Source organism: Cebus imitator, unplaced genomic scaffold (genome assembly GCF_001604975.1).
Source record: "Cebus imitator isolate Cc_AM_T3 unplaced genomic scaffold, Cebus_imitator-1.0 Scaffold45, whole genome shotgun sequence".
Classification (NCBI taxonomy): Eukaryota; Metazoa; Chordata; class Mammalia; order Primates; family Cebidae; genus Cebus; species Cebus imitator.
Window position 1 is genome coordinate 4058700 of NW_016107360.1, and position 17359 is coordinate 4076058.

Consider the following 17359-nt stretch of genomic DNA (forward strand, 5'->3'; position numbering starts at 1 on the left):
AGAAGATACTGGGGGAAAAGAGTAAGAACGTCACTATTGGTTGTATGGTACATTACTTTCTAGTTTCCTTTCCCAATTCACTGGTTAACAATAACCAGAAACACCTCTAAAAATTATTAAATGTAATAATTTTTCATGTGGTAGCATTTTGGTTAACATATATTGCTAAAGACTTTGGAGTGTACTTCAAGAGCTCCTTTGTCTGTGTGATTAATTCTAGGGCTAAAATGGAATGAAACAGACATAAAATTGTACTGAATTTCCAAATATATTAAGAACTTAGCAATGAAATATTACTAAACAAAATAAATTCATTGATCTATGATTTATAGGTAGAAACACTAATTGAAGCAAAATAACATCAAACAAATGAAGAACTGGGTTTCCAAATAAAAATCAGAGAGGGTAGAGGCTCTCATCAAACACATTAGCATTTATGTTTGTTGATTTTTAAAGTTCTTTTGATTATTCGGCTATAGGAATGATTGTTTATATTACATAATATACAAAAGATGAAAGCAAGAAGAGAAGGTAAAATGGTGCATGTACATGGGAATATAAAAGTTAATTTGACTAAAAAAAGACAGTATCATAAATTAGTTCAACCATTGTGGAAGACAGTGTGGCTATTCTTCAAAGACCTACAGAAATACCATTTGACCCAGCAATCCCATTAATGGGTATAAATCCAAAGGAATATAAATTATTCTATCATAAAGACACATGGACATGTATGTTCACTGCAGCACCATTTATAATAGCAAAAACATGGAATCAACCTAAATGCCCATCAATGATAGAAAAAAGAAAATGTGATACATATATACTATGGACTATTATGCAGCCATAAAAAAGAAAGACTTCATGCCCTTTACAGCAACATGGATGGAGCTAAAGACCATTATCCTTAGCAAACTAATGCAAGAACAGAAAACCAAACACCACATGCTCTCACTTATAAGTGTGAACTAAATGATGACAACACATGGATACATAAAGGGAGTAACACACACTGGGGCCTGTCAGAGAGTGAAGGGTGGGAGGAGGGGGAGGATCAGGAAAAATAACCATTGGGTACTAAACTTAATTCCTGGGTGACAAAATAATCTGTACAACAAACCTCCATGATACAAGTTTACCTATGTAACAAACCTGCATTTGTACCCCTAAACTTAAAAAAAGGAAGATATGAAAAAGAGGAGTTAGGAGACAAGAGCCATGAAAAAGATGCTGTCATTACTCCCTGCGTGGACTGTAAAATTTGAATGTTTTTTTAATTCTCTATAGGAGCAAAAAATTAAAATAAAACATAATGGAATACATTTTTCCAAATGGGGATATGAGATATTAAAATCCTCATTAATGTTCTCTTATTTCCACTCATTAGTAACATTATGAGGGCCCAGGATACTTTACTTTCTTTAGTCTCATTCTATTCATAGAAAACCTAAGCTATGAGAACTTGTTACCTGGTTACCTTTAGAAAAATTATATGATGTCTTATTAAGTTTATTTCATATCTTAAAAGGGATAAAAATGCAGCTGATTTATTACAAATAAAATCACTTCATCTGTGAGATAACTTTAATCCAATTATATTTATCACTGTTTTTATGCAATTATCCATGTACACTTTTTGCCCAATTTTATACTATTGTAATCCATTTTACTTCTCCCTTAATTTTCACATCTTCAAGTTATTCTGAAGTTACTTTGCCATCCACTCAACAGTCATGAAGTCCTATTATAATTACTTTAATCTTGATTAAATCTCTATGGTCCTTAATCATTTCTCTTTTCAAAATCCTCTTCCATTTGTCAGCTGGGCCCATAATTTTATATATATTATTATAGTTTTTGCCATAATAGCATGGCTTTTACTTTTATCAACTATAATAAGTACTTGAAAGTTTTAAAGATGTTATTCTTATTGATTAAGGTTGGACATAGTTTGCATTAGAAAAACCATGAACAGAAATACAATTGCCAAAAAACATTGGCCATATCTCTCTTTTCCACATTCATCATATCAGACATTTAGAATCTGAAAAACAAATAATTAGGACTGAAATATAATAATGTTACAGACCAGCTGTCCTACAGTGTTATAATAAACAGTGAGGATCAATGTAACTGTAAACACTGTTTCCTCTTTCAAAATAACTAATTTATCCTTCACTTTAGAAAGCATAAAATAGAGTAGTCCCCTTTTATCTGTGGTTTTGCTTTATCTGATTTCAGTTACTTGTGGTCAACCAGTCTGAAAACACTGTATGGAAAATTTCAGTAAAAAATACTTCATAAGTTATAAATTGTGCACCATTTTGAGTAGCTTCATGAAATCTCACACTGTTCTGCTCCGTCTTTTCTTAGAAGAAGGGAAGGCCATGTGCAGTGGCTCATGCTTTTAATTACAGTACTTTGGGAAGCCAGTACTGGAGGATCTGCTTGAGCCCAGGAGTTCCAGGCTGCAGTGAGCTATGATCACATCCCTGCACTCCAGCCTGGGCAATAGAGCAAGACCCTATCTCTCAGACAAACAAGCAAACAAACAAAACAAACTAAAAACTAGAAGTCCAGTACAATAAGATATTTTGAGGGAGACACCATGTTTACATAATTCTTATTACAGTACTCTTACAACAATTTGAACTTTATCATAGCTATGTATGTACAGGAAAATACTTTACACATATATATATATATGGTTTGGCACTATCTACAATCTTAGGCATTCACTGGGAGCCTTGGAATACATCTCTCATGGATAACGAATGACTACCATATTTTTGTAATATCATTTCCTAACTCAATTTCTGACTAATTCATAATTAAAACCATGGTTCATCTGCTCCCTGTCCCATATACATACCTGTTTTATGTGTTTTTGGCTTTGGTGTTTAAAAGATAAACCTAAATCTTACTAAGGTAGAGTTCCTTAGGTTCTTTGAGAAATGTATTTCTATATTTTATATTAAATACATTTAATATAAATGTATTACTTATATTTATATATAAGTATATATACTTATATATATATATTTATATATAAGTATATATACTTATATATACTTATATATATAAGTATATATATATATATTTATATATACTTTATATATTATTTATATCTATCTATCTATCTATATATATTATTTATATATACTTATATATACTTATATATATATATTTATATATAAGTATATATATATTTAATATAATGTATACTTATATTAAATATAAATATTTATGTATTACTTACATAAATATTTTATGAAAGTAATGTCATAGTGATTTCAGATTTATCTACAAAATCTTGCCCATTTTGTGAGAAAGGTGACATAATCACCTGTCCAAAGATGGGTCTCTACCATGAGGGAAGGTGAACCGATCTGCATAATTTGGCCACTATGGTAAGCAAAATTTGAGTTTTTTTTTTTTTTTTTTTTGAGACGGAGTTTCCCTCTTGTTACCCAGGCTGGAGTGCAATGGCGCGATCTCGGCTCACCGCAACCTCCGCCTCCTGGGTTCAGGCAATTCTCCTGCCTCAACCTCCTCAGTAGCTGGGATTACAGGCACGCGCCACCATGCCCAGCTAATGTTTTTGTATTTTTAGTAGAGATGGGGTTTCACCATGTTGACCAGGATGGTCTCGATCTCTTGACCTCGTGATCCACCCGCCTCAGCCTCCCAAAGTGCTGGGATTACAGGCTTGAGCCACCGCGCCCGGCCAAAATTTGAGTTATACTCACACAATCCAGAACAAGGACCATTGTTCAAAAGATTTTCTTTAGTTCAAGAGTTTCTTTATAGAGGAGGGGACAAAGTAAGTACCATCCATTAATCATACTTACAGCTTTCTTGGCACTTAACAGATAACCTGCCAATAGTAGGCATTTAATGCACAGTTTTTGTTGTTGTTGGTTGGTTGTTTGTTTGTTTGAGATGGGGTTTCGCACTTGTTGACCAGACTGGAGTGCAATGGCGCGATCTTGGCTCACTGAAACCTCCACCTACACATTATTATTTGTAATAAGTCAAATGATTCTCCTGCCTAAGCCTTCCAAGTAGCTGGGATTACAGGTGCCTGCTACCACACTTGGCTAATTTTTGTATTTTTAGTAGAAACAGGGTTTTACCATGTTGGCTAGGCTGGTCTCAAACTCCTGACCTCAAGTGATCCACCTGCCTTGGCCTCCCAAAGTGCTGGGATTACAGATGTGAGCCACTGCACCTGGCCAATGCACAGATTTTAAAGTTTAAAAATGAAATATAGTACAAAGCTTTTTCTCCATCAAAGTCATCCATTTACCTTGGCCACTCTGTTATCATAAAATAGGAAAAAGAAAAGATAAAAGGTAGGAAAGATGTTACTGCAAGATTCTTTCAACTGAATGTACCATAGACTACATCAAGGTGACCGCTGTGACCCACACGTACACCTCCAGATGGCCTCCTAGAACCAGAAAGTCTGAGATAACAAGAAAACTGCAAAAGGAGAAGAATAGCTAGCTTCTGCAGTGCCTGATTAACCGACCTTGTGATGTTCCACAATTGTTCTCAACTGATAAGCCAACCTTGCGACACTGGACCTTGTACCTTGTGACACCCCCTTGGCGATACTCCTCTGGCTTGCAAAAACTGCCCTGAACTGTAACTTCTGTAACTTTCCACCTGCCCACCCCAAACCTATAAAACCAACTCCTATCCCACCACCCTCTGCTGACTCTCTTTTCAGACTCAGCCCACTTGCACCCGGGTGAATAAACAGCCATGCTGCTCACACAACGCCTGTTTAGGTGGTCTCGTTCAGTATGCCTAGCAGTTACTTTTTCAAATCACTGAAGAAATAAGATCCATTCACATCTAGAACAAGGTAAGTATAAGTCTAAATATTCTCCCTTAATAGTGAACATGCTACATACTCAAAAGTGTATGTTCACAGTGCCCATATGAAGCAAGGTAATCGCTAAATTCAACTTTGTTCAAATGAGGAAGAAGAGTGGTATCTTACTTATTCCTGCTATGAATATCTATCAGAAATCAGAGCAACTTCCTATCACACTTAAAACAATATTTTGAAAGCCTTCTTAAACAATTCAACAAGCTTACTTCAACACGTCAAGTCTTTACTATATCCAGTTTTTAACAGTAGTAGAGCTCTTAGGTTGAAAGAAATGGAACCCCTTCAAAAAGGCCCAAGTTAATAGGATGTTTATCATAAAGAGAAAAATGAGCTCATGGAACACAACGGCAAGCAATATTGCCAGGCCTTCAATGAAGTATATGTTTGCCTGGCCTCACAGTCTAGCCTTGTGAAAAGCTATAGTATATCACTTTCCCATAGAAGATGCTTGCTTGCAAAGTTCTAGATTATACTTTTTAGTAATTTTAGCTTGCAACAGAAGAATCTGGTTGGCTTTTTTTCCCTGACATTCCCTCTTCTCTCCATAAATTTACAGTTCCAATTTCTAAAAGCAATATAACGTGGTGTTTCAGTTTATGTTTTGATATCCCAACATTTTTGGAAAGAGAACATGGTTATTCCAGCTTGGGTCATTGTTCATCCCTGATTAAATCAATATGACTAGAAAATAGAAAATAATAGTTGTAGATACAAAGGTTGCCCTTATGAGGACTATGGGCCAGAACTGGGTTAAAGAAGATGTAAATGTTAGAAGAGTAATTTCATTTCTAGTTACATCTAAGGTGTATTTCTCTTGCCGCTTACCAGTAACGAGAACTTTAAACTATACACTCCTTACCTTATGCTACTAACTCATGTGCTTTTATTACAATACTGGACTTCCAGGCTAGATACTTTTAGATATTTTTTTAGTATTATATATGTCTAAGAACAAAAAGAAAGCACACCTGGAATCAATAATTTAAACTTGCTGGAAGATAACCAAAAATTAACATCTGGAAACTACTACATCATCTGTCAAACAGGACAGTTATCCTTGATATAAGTGACTATCAAATAATTATTAAGCAAACACCAATAATTCTTTCAAAGTAGTTTCTTTAGGTTATTGGACACAGTTAAATAATGTCAAAGATACAAAGACATAAAATGAAATCAACTTGCTCTAAACTGCTCACATCTCATTCTTTGTATTGCTCTCTCTGCTATAGTTAGACAAAAATTATCTTTTCTCTGGTTATCTTTCAGAAATATCAAACCCAGGCCACTCCTCATGTCTTCGAGCCTCTTCATTGACTATGTCCTCACTTTGAAATTCCCTTCCTCTAGAATCTATTTCCATCAAGTATTTGCTCTGATTTTAACTTCTAGTGAGGCCTTTTCAAAATTGCAATTGTTACCCTCAACATACTGACATATCTTTTGCCATTTGTTTTTTTTTTTTTTTTTTTTGTTTCTTTAAATTTTATCATCCTCTGGCATACTATGTATTTGCTTCTTTTTTGTTCTCCTCCTCCCTCTAAAATACGCACTTCATTGACAAGCAATATCATCTGTTCTGTTTCCTTAATAAGTGCGCGAATCAGAGTTTATCACATACTTGGCATCCAACAAATATTGACTGCATGACTGAATGGCTCAGAAGAAACAGAAAAAGACAAACAAAAAACCAAAAATCTCTAATAATCACAAAGCAAATGGCTCTTTAATGTGAGGGTACATTCACATTCACCTCGCAAAATAACTTGGGGTTATCAGAGACTCCTAAGTCTAGGCTTTAATGTACATTATCATGTAACATCAAATAGGCTATGTAGCCTGAAACCAAAATTAACAGAAAATAAATTTTTAAGTTTTAAAAGCTATACATATAAACATGATAAATTACAAGCAAGGCTCTTTGATTTTATCAGCATTATAAAGATGTCTTAAAGAAAAATTGACAGAAGCTCTTCAGTTATGATTTGTAGAACCATAATGTCTGAACCATAACCTCTTTCTTTAGAGCAGTCAGTTTTATGACTTTAGTTGTTTTTGTCTATAAACTATTTGGGAACATTCCAAAGCTAACTTTGGAATGCAGGTGAAGATATTTTACTTACCACTCCAATCTTCTCTTCTCTTCTCTTGTTATAGGTGTTCTTACAACTAATAGATTGAGGAAAAAAATATATATAAAATACATTTTAAAATGTAAGTCTTACTACATAATTACTTTCAAGACATTAAAAAAATGTCAGAAATAAAGTTGGTCTTAGTCTTTTCTTTTCTTTTTTTTTATAATTTGTGCTTAGGTCCCCTCTAATTCAAGTCTGGCTGCCTTTGAAGTGTTAATAATTTTGGACATTTTGGAAACTAAGGAGAAGTTTTCACCATTTGTTTTTTTAAATGTGTTGGCAGCACAGGTTTTCCAAATTTCAAAATAAGTCAAACTAAAATGTAGACACCGTTAACAAAGGAACCCAAATTTAGCCTGTGAGCATATATTATTTCTTTTTTGCTGTCAGTGGATTCATAAAATGTACACAATCTCCAATGCTGGGCTGGAAGAAAACAATGCCTCTCAGCTTTTTTAAAGATCTGACTACATCCACAACTCAGGCACTTTGGCAGCACTCTTTTTGTTTTCATTTGTTTGTACTGCATGGAGCAATAAATAGTGTGCCAGTACTCCCAGCTATAGCATCTATGGTAATTTAAACAATTGAATCAGAGGCTGGAATAAACTTTGCTGCCCCAGGGCTGGCAATAATTAATGAGTGATTTAAAAGTAAATGGCTTCTGATATGGTTTGGCTGTGTCCCCACTCAAATCTCATCTTGAATTCCCACTTGTTGTGGGAGGGACCCAGTGGGAAGCAACTGAATCATAGGGGCAGGTCTTTCCTGTGGTGTTCTCATGATAGTGAATAAGTCTCACGAGATCTGAAGTTTATATAAAAGTGAGTTTCCCTGCACTACTTGCTCTCTCTTTGCCTGCTGCCATCCATGTAAGATGTGACTTGCTCCTCCTTGCCTTCCACCATGATTGTGAGGCCTCCCTAGCCATATGGAATTGTAAGTCCAATAAACAGCTTTATTTTGTAAACTGCACAGTCTCAGTATGTCTTTATCAGCAGCATAAAAACAAACTGATACAGCTTTCTTCCCATTTTTAAAAAATTTATTATATTTTAAAGGAGGAAATAGATGACCCATGTATTTCATACTATAAAATACAAACTTCTATAACTATAGCTAAGTTAATTTATAAATGTCTCTCCCAGTCCTCCCACCAGGTATGACCCCTTATACATATTACCTTTAGGTTATAAAAACAGAACATACATCCATACTTGACTAATACATTTCACAACAGCCTCAGCTTGCAATTTGCTGGTAGATTCAGGTGCTATACATGGTGTAAGATGACTCTCTATTACTCTATAATATTCCTACTACTGTCTTGTGTCTTTTCTCACTCAATAGAAGGTATAACTCAGTCAACAATCTTATGAAGAAAGAAAAAACACAAAAAGAAAATTTCATCATTTCAAAACGATTATTAGGATGAAAATAATGTTTATTTGGTACCTGAGATAGAAGTCATGTTTTGGAATGTGTTCCAGGTAATAATAATTACTCCTTTTGGAGGGAATTGTTCTCGCCTTTTAACTCCTCTTTCATAAATGAAAATCTGGATACCAGGCAGTCATGTTAGTAATACCAGGAGTGAATCCATCCCCAAGCCAGGCTGTATTCTCCCTCCTGGGAATTTGCAATTGGTACTGAGAGCCAAAGAGTTAATCTCCATGTGATTGGAATTGCATAGTGACTGTGTGGAATACATATGAAAGACTGAGAGAAACAATTGATGCTTTCTAGTAACTTTTATTCTTGAAGTCTAACTGCATGCTGGTCCCAGAATTCCTATGGCACCTTGAATTTTCATAGCAACTCTTATGCTGTTTTTGTTAGTCCATTTGTTTGGTTTTTAGCTTTAGTAAATTTTGGTAGGTTTTATTTGTTTGGGAACAAATAAGTCTAAATTAAAATGTTGTATTATGGAAAAACAGTTAATTTTTTTGTGGGAAATCCTTGTTTGCTCCAACAGGGCCCATTCAGGTGGAAATGTTAATTGAAGGGAACAAGAGAATGTGGCTCTTAAAAAAAAAAAAAAAAAAAAAAAAAAGAGTTGTTGACATGTAGCTTGAGAGAGAGCAAAATTAGAGCTTTTCTTCTCTTCCAAGGGTGGATTGTACAGACCCTTTGCCTGCATTAGAAAGGGAACACAACAAAGGTTCTATCCACTGGATCCCCTGGACTGAGGAAGCATACGTGGTTCCATGGACATCCTTTGTACTTCTGTGATAATTCAGCCTTAAAGTGGTTAGAAGTTACAAGGGAGAATTAAAACGTTTTTAAATTTTATTTATTCAACAAATATGTATGGCGTATCTACTATGTTACCAGCTCTGTACCAGCACTGGGTATTATTCAGAGGCAATCTGGATCAATTCTGATTCTACTCTCATGAAGGAAGATGGACAGTAGTTCTTGTTCTTATGGAGGAGAAGAAAGTGGTAAAAAAAGAAGGGGATTTCATGGTTTTTGGACTATAGAATCCCAAGATGGTTCTGGCTTCAAGTTCACTGACTATAGGGATTCAACAAATATTATCCATTGACTTCACCTCTCTGCCTGCATTGTCCTCTGTGTTTCCATGTTGGGGAAACATGACAGCCAAAATAATCTCACCAGAACTTCTAGATCCTACTAAGAGCCAGTGACCTATGTTGGTCAGGTCCTCTGAAAAGCAGACATGTAAACATGATTAAACATGCAAAGATTTTATCAGTGAAAATACTTGTGGGAGAAAATGGGAAAGGAATTGGGATAGACAGGTAAGCTGTCGGACCACAGTATAAGTCTGACCCAGAGGGAAATAGGAAAAGAAAGGTGGAAGCATTATAGGCTGTTATGTAATCTATAGAAAATTCCAGGCAGGACCAATAGGGAGTGAAGTCAAAGTTGGTTACTGTAAGAGTCCTGTATCTCCCAGGAATGAGTCTGCCTTCATATCTGTGCTGCATGCCAGCATTGGCTGGGAGCAGCGTAGGAAGCATGGCTTTGATGCAGATGTGGTGATGGATTTCAGAGCACAACAACTAGAGATCATAGTCAAGCAAGCGCCCTGGTTTGAAGGTCTCTGAGGTGCATTCTCATGGCTTGTCACATGGTCCAACAGAAAAGAATAAAACTTTCTCTCCTACAGGATCAAAACTATTCTAAACACTCACCCTGACATTTGTTTAATCACTTGGTTATTGTAGGACACATAATTCATGAGTTGAGGTCACAAAAGGACCCAAGACTGGATCCCATAATTGTACTTTGCCATGTGAATCCATGCAACAGAAAAGAGGTGATTCTAAGAGATCTTATAGGCATCAAATACATCATATTTTGTGTGAATTTATGCATATGTGCCAGGGAGGCTGAAAGAATACTAGCTCTCTGAAATAGATGATTAAACAAAAATCTTTCAGTGCCTAGCATTCTAAGACATTCATACCAATTTTTTTAGACAAAAATTTAGCAGATATCCACTAGTATGTGTGAGTGTATACACATATAAATTATATATATATGTGTGTGTGTGTGTGTGTCTGTGTAGTCTAACAAGATGTTAATAGTGTATTTTACAATGAGAATATATTAGCTTAAAAAAAGAAAAAATATATCAACAATAAGTAACTTGAAGATAGTTTTCTAATAAGAAACTTATAAATGAAAAAAGCATTAACAGTTTGATATTAAAGTTGAAATAATGGACTGCCTAATTATGCATGAACATATCATTATGTACATGTGCATAAATTGTAATAATCTGTAGTGATATTTAGTACACATATGAATTATTTAGAGGATGTTAACTGACTTTCTCCTTTGGGTGAGGTGATACTGAGACAATATTCCACAAGCCTCTTGAATTTCTGCACATCTTGTGAACAGAGGTGCTCACAGATTTTGTTCCAGACTAACTTTAATGTTTAGATAGTTAAAGCCTTAGGAAATAAAAACAGTGACCCCCTAGAGCAGAAGACAACAAACCAGGTTTGTTTACTTTCCAGTGTAATAAAGATCTCTTCTTCTGGGGCAAAGATTGGGCAGGTTGGTTGCAGTCCATTTTATATAAATCACTGGGGTTCCCTAAGCATGGAGTTTCTCAGCTGTGACACAAACTCCCTTACTGCAGAGTAGCTCCCTGGGGCTGTGCATTGTTCCTATACGACTTGGGGTGCAATGGGAACTGGCACTAATGGTGCTTATTGAAGTGCAGTAAGTAATAATTAAAGTCCTTTGTCTCTGACTTAGGAGTCTTTCTGTCTTAAGCTAGCATCCATGAAGTTGTGGCAGAGTAACTTATTAGTTTGCAAGTTGGATAAAATCTTAGACTCTTCACAGTTCTTTCCTTCAATAGACAGCAGTATCAATGGCACTCAAGATTCTCTAACTGAAAGGAACTTCTAGATAATCTAGTTTCCAATTCAGTGTTCTCATTTCATAGGTAAAGAAACACACCTTAGAGAGGTCAGTAAAATTGTTCAAAAACACTCCATCCAATGGAGTTAAATCACTGTCATTTAATATGTAAAATTTAAAAGTAATAAATAAAAATTTGGTGTGAATTATCTTAGAACACTAGTCACTGAAATATTTTTGTTTAATCATTCATTTCAGAGAGTTAGTGTTCTTTTAGGCTCACTCATATATCTGCATAAATATTCACAAATTATGGTGTGTTTGATGCTTATAAGAGTCTTCTGTAGTTGGTGATCTTGTCTATAGGCAACCACAATTGAAAGACATTAGACAATAACAAATTACAGTGGGATGCAGAATTAGCAGGAACTTCTCTCCCATATGAGACACATTGTGTATTTAGCTCTTTCTTGCTCATAATCTCATAAATTTGTAGGTCATTTTACTAATGCATTAATCATTTTAAATGCTAATTTATCGTCCTCTTTGATGCCTCTTTTAGCTTCTAATTCTAAATGTTTACTAAGACAAAAATTGACAAGGTATTTCATGTGTCCTTGTTTTTCTGTGAGTCAGTAAGTGCCAGAGCATTTTCTAACAGTCAATGAAGGTGGAACTAATTACCTACAACTATACAGACTGCAGCTTATTTGCTACTGAAATCCTGGTTGTGGACTTTAGTTGATTCTGCTTTTTTTTCCCCTTAATTACTCCAATTTTATAACTGACTAAATTTTTACCTCACTAAAAATTTTCAAACATATTCAGGAAAAGTTACCAAATCAATATGAATAAGTAGGGCCAAGTCTAGCATTCAAATGTCTGAGATAAAGCAACTGGGCTTTAAGTTGATTCAGTGTACCAATACTGATTTGAAAGAAGGAGAAGACAAAACAGTGCCATGAAGTTACTTACTGCTGTCAAAGCAGAGATTTGGCTGAGAAAACAGTTTAGACCAAATATCTGAACATCTTTATGTTTAGTAAGGAGAGCCAATAATATTCTGAGTTGTACATTTATTGGCCTTTTCCATGAATTGTCCAGTAGAAGTACCACAAAAAGTCACATAATGTGCAGAATTATCTATTACTTTTCAATTTTGTTCTATTTTAAAAGAGCACTTTTACTAATTAAAAAATAACTATTCAAGTGCCTAAAGAATATTTTTTAAAACTGAACTATGTACTGTCCTCACAAAATATCTCAATTTCTAAAGGTAGGAATCAGAGCTTACCTTTGGAGGTCACAATGTACAATACAGCTGGAAATGAACACATAAAAGACAGCAATTAAAATAACAGAGAAAGCTTTTAGAAATTTTAACAATACCCTTTTAAAAAAATCTTGGGTCAAAGAAAAATTCAAAGGCAAAATTTGAGAGTATCTAGAAACAATGAACACACTACACACCAAAATCTAGAGCACACATACAAGACTGAAACCAGAAAGGAAGACTTAGAGTCAAACGCTTCCGTTAGTAACTGAGAAAGTTTGAAATGAAATAGAAACTAAGAATTTAACTTAAGAAGGCAGTGTGGGGGGGAACCCAAAAAAATTAAAAAAAAAAAAAGATTTAGTAAAAGAATGAATGAAAAAATTAAAATTGGCAAATCTGATAAATAAAAGTAGTAGTTATTTGAGAGAGCCAATAAAATAAACAAACCTTTGGCATGTCTGGCCAGATAGAATGTAAGTATATGAAATCAATTTCTTTTTTGTACGTAAGTATGAACTAGTTATGAAATGTAACAAAAAAAAGTTATTAACAAAAGCAAGAAATGCTATACAATTTCTGGAAATAAACTTGATATATGAAAGCCCTTAACAGACAAAACCTTAATGCAACTGAAGGATGCAACAGACTTATATAAATAAAGAGACTGAACATGCTTATTGTCTAAGAACACTATTGTACACTCAATTGTCTTTCAATTATCTGTAAATTAGATGCAATTCCAATCAAAATCCCAAAAAGCATCTTCTTCTAGCTCTGACAAAATTATTAAGTATATCCAGAAGACTATATGCAACAGAACTAGCTATCAAAATGTACAATAAGACTATGCTTACTACTTTTCTATGGCTGTATGACAATTACCACAGATTTAACACTTAAAGCAACACCCATTCAGTAGTTCACAAGTTTGTCACTCAGAAATCTCACAAGGTGTGGGTGAATTCTCTGCTCAGGATTTTATGACTGAAATCAAGGTATTACCTGAACTCTCATGTGGATCTGGATAAAAATCTGCTTCTGGACTAATTCTTGGCATTGGCAGATTTCAGTTCCTTGTGGACGTAGTACTGAGGTCCATCTTCCTGCTGGCTGTTGGCCAAGACTAGTTGTCAGCTCCTCAAGCCCTTGCCATATGACCCCTTCCATCAAATTCTTCCCATGTTTGAATCTCTCACTCTCTTCTACCATCAGCTGGAGGAAACTGATTTTAAAGGGCTTAGTGATTAGGTTAGACCCACCCAGATAACCTCCCTTTCTTAAAGCCTATTATGCCACATACTATTATCATGGAGGTAAAATCCATCAGTTAGTCCTGAGGATTAGGGTGAGAAATTTTAGGAGCCCTGAAATAATTCTGCTTAAGTTAGTGTAATAAACAGCTTGGTGCTGTTTCAGAATATGTAAGTACAACAGAAGATAAACAGGACCATTTATAGTATAAGGAATACAGTAAAAGCTAAGATAGCTCTTCAATACAGTATGGGCTAATCAATAGTTTGGGAACATATTTTGGCAAGAAACAACTTTCTGCATCAAACCACATTTCAATTTCTGAGGGACTAAAATTTTAAATGTAAAAAGTAAAATGATAAAATTACTAGAAGAAACATGAATATCTTATAAACTTGGAATGAAAAATGCCTTTATAAGAACAGTGTTTTATAAAACTCAGACAAAAGTGATTGATTACATAAAAACAAACATTTCTGAACAACAAATGAAGTGAAAATATAAATGACAAATTACAAAAATTGTTTAAACATGAATAAGAGTAAAAACATTACGATCTTTAGTATGTGTCATCCTTAACAATAAAACCTTATCATCCTTAATATGTAACTCTTAATATGAGTAATAAATGGAAAAGAAATCCAACAAGAATGATCAAAGGACATAAAAATAAGTTCACAAGAAACAAATGCATGGACAATAAAAATATAAAAATAGTCACTAATAACCAAACAAATATAAATTGCAAAATGGAACATTTTCATTTTTCAGATTGTCAAAAAGTAAAATGATTGGTAACCCTCCATATCTGCAAAGTTGCCAATCACGAATTTGTTGATAGGATTGCAGATTGATACAACTTTCCTGAAAGACAATCTAACAATTGATATTAAAAAGTAAACTGCTTATCCCCTTTAATAACTGCAATTCCATTTCTAGGATTTTAGATAAGGAAGATAAAGATGTACACACACACATGCTCCATGCATGTGCAGAGGGAAAATAGAAACAACCTAAATATCCACCATTAGGAAATGGAACACTTCAATTATACACTGAAATTCTGTAAACATTAAAAACAGGAAGACCTCTATATATTCACATAGGCAGATACTTACTATCAAATAAAAGAAGGTAGGCCCAAAAAGTACAGGTAGTTTGATTCCATTTTTGCCTTTAAATATGGTATTTTAAAATTCACTACCTAAAAATCTCTAAAACTGCACATGGAACTGACAATAGTGGTTATTTCTGTAAGCAGAATTGTCAAGTGGGTGTGTGTGGTGTGGGGAGGAATGGGAAGAGAGATCCATGATTGGTAGAGTGGGAAGTTGTATATACTTTTACTATTTGAATTTTTAAAATATACTGATTTTGTAACATAAAACATCTACTTTTTGGGGTAAAAAGGCAAGATGACCCATGTGGTTAATGTATAAAACAAGTTAAAGAGATCAAATTTCTGTCATTTCTAAGTATTCTATCTCTGATACACTAAAGTGATAAAAGTACTTGAAAACCACATTATGTATAGGCAAAGAAAAAAAAAGAATGCATTTATTGAAACAAATGAAAAGGTTAATAATATCACATCAGAGGCAAAGTGATACCATTTGAAACTGTGCTTTTTATTTATCAATTCAAAAGTATCTATTGATGCTTTCATTATACAAAGGATTCAATGTTACATACTTAGATATAATTAAGGCATAATTCCAGCCCTCAGGAAACTTATTTGGTCAAGACAAATTTGATCAAGAGACAAGCTTTACAAATAAGTAAACAGTTTGAAACAATGCAGTGTTATAAGTAGAAAAATATTTACTAAAGAAAAATAAGAATTATGGTTATGAAGCATGCACATTTAGCCTCATCTGGAAAAAGTTTATGTACGAGGTGGTGCATGAGGTCTTTTATACTAGATAACTTCTTAGTTCTCTGTCAGGTACTCCACCTGGAATGACACAGCCAATTTTCCTTCTCCAAGGGTCAAAATGCTGCTCATCCAACAAATACCACTAAGCATAAAGCATTAAACATTCATTGTCACTTGTACTTATCATTTACACTTAGTTGTGTATCTTACAGACAAAACGGTAAGGCCTTAAGAGCAGAAACTGCTTAAGTCATCTCTGTATCACTGGTGACTAGTGAGGTGTCTTACACAGTGAAATAGGTGAATGACAGGAATTGGAGAAAAGGTAACGGATCTAGGCTAGGCTAGAGGGTTTATATAAGCAAATTCCAAGATAGAAAAGATAAAGCCTTGGGGAGAGATAGCATGGGGAGAAATGCCAGATATAGGTGATGAGGAGGAAGGCAGCAAATTACACTGCCACATGTGTACCTATGCAACAATCTTGCATGTTCTTCACATGTAGCCCAAAACCTAAAATGCAATTAAAAAAAAAAAAAGAAAAGATTAAAGCCTAGGTTAGTGCAGCATCTGACAAATGTTTTGAAGAATGTATGGTAGACACCATTATCAGTCTTTTTGGGTCAGAAAAGCAAAACAACAACAACAACAACAACAAAGTAACTATATTCTAGGAAAGACAAATGGCCAGATATCACTTTTCAAAACTACTCACATTGTGAAAAGGCAGGAACAAATCTAGTTTCAAGTTCAGCATGCTGCAAAACACAACTGGCAGAAGTATTATTTGAAGCAAAAGTAATGTGTGAATTTGCTTATTTTGCTAAGCCACAATGTATTTCTCTAGAAATAGTATAAATTTGACGTCTTTCTTGATGTTTATGGCAAAGGAGTTTAGAATCGTTCCACTAAAAATTAAATTTCTATATTGTTAAACATGACAGTCTACTCAAATTTTAAAATGTGAAGGGAATATTTATTAAACATTTTTTGGGTATGCCACTATATTAAATCCTGGTAATATGATATAGCTTATTTCAAACTTTTTTCAACTCATACTTCCTTTAAGATAGCACTGACCAAAAGAAAGTTAATATAAGCTTTATGTACGATTTTTAGACTTTTTGTAGAAAAATAAACTGAGGAAGGCTAAACTTGTTTTATTTAACCCACTATACGAAATAATATTGATTTTGCCAATATAAAAACTGAGATAGTTTACATTTCTTCGTATATTTACAAAATCTGGTATGTATTTTATACTGGCAGCACATCTGAATTTGGATGAGCTACATTTCCAGGGCTCAATACTCACATGAACCCCAACTGTAATTGGCCTGCATCCTTCCATTGTCTAGCACATCCACTGGTACACAACTGTGAACATCTGCCACTCTGCCAATTCTATATCCTATAATTATAAATTCAGATTAAGATATGCCACTAGCAGAATTTATTCATTACCAAATATTAAACTGTGAGACCAGCACTATGTCTGGTACTAAATAAATGGCAACACAAAAGCTGACATGGGAGTTCAACCATTCATCTATTTGCAAATACACAGG

At 34.3% G+C, this 17359-nt stretch overlaps 1 long non-coding RNA gene across 1 annotated transcript; it reads right to left on the reverse strand.

Moving 5' to 3' along the window:
* Positions 1 to 5133: 5133 nt before the first annotated feature.
* On the reverse strand, positions 5134 to 16179 carry LOC108303178. The gene is made up of 2 exons (XR_005199915.1): positions 13667 to 16179; positions 5134 to 12709 (listed from the first exon to the last, which is right to left on the reverse strand). It is a non-coding gene; the product is annotated as an uncharacterized LOC108303178 (long non-coding RNA).
* Between the last annotated feature and the right edge of the window lie 1180 nt (positions 16180 to 17359).